Source organism: Arachis duranensis, chromosome 9 (genome assembly GCF_000817695.3).
Source record: "Arachis duranensis cultivar V14167 chromosome 9, aradu.V14167.gnm2.J7QH, whole genome shotgun sequence".
Taxonomy (NCBI): domain Eukaryota; kingdom Viridiplantae; phylum Streptophyta; class Magnoliopsida; order Fabales; family Fabaceae; genus Arachis; species Arachis duranensis.
In genome coordinates, this window is record NC_029780.3 from 109,683,775 (window position 1) to 109,684,361 (window position 587).

Below are 587 nucleotides of genomic sequence, written 5' to 3' on the forward strand. Positions count from 1 at the left end.
TTTGATATGTTTGAATTAAGCATTTGCATTTATTTTAGGTAGTTGCATTTAGATAGGACTCATATAGTTTAGTTGCATTCAACTAAATGTCATAACCCTTAGTTCCTTCCTATTTTAGCATGAGGACATGCTAAGGTTTAAGTGTGGGGAGGTTGACAAACCCCAAATTGACAGTTTGTTTTGCATTGAATTCAGAATACCCATTTTTAGGGTTTATCTTGTATTGAATTTAGAGTATTTTGATGACCTTTTCTCGCATTTAGCCTATGAATTAGCATGGTTTTGTTATCTCTCTTGTATTTGTGCTTAAGTGTAAAAACATGCTTTTTAAGCCTTTAATTTGATAATTTTAATTCATCCTTGATTCCATAAGATGCTTTGATGTGTTTGCTAGTAATCTCAGGTTGAAATAGGCTAGGCATGGATCAAAGGAGTAAGGAAGGAAGCATGCAAGTGGAGAGAAGCACAAAAAGCCAAAGAGTTGATCTCGGCCAAGCACGCGTACGCGCACAAGGCGCTCACGCGAACATCGCAGAATTAGCCAAGGACGCGCACGCGTACCGTGCGCGCACGCGTCGTGGTCCGCT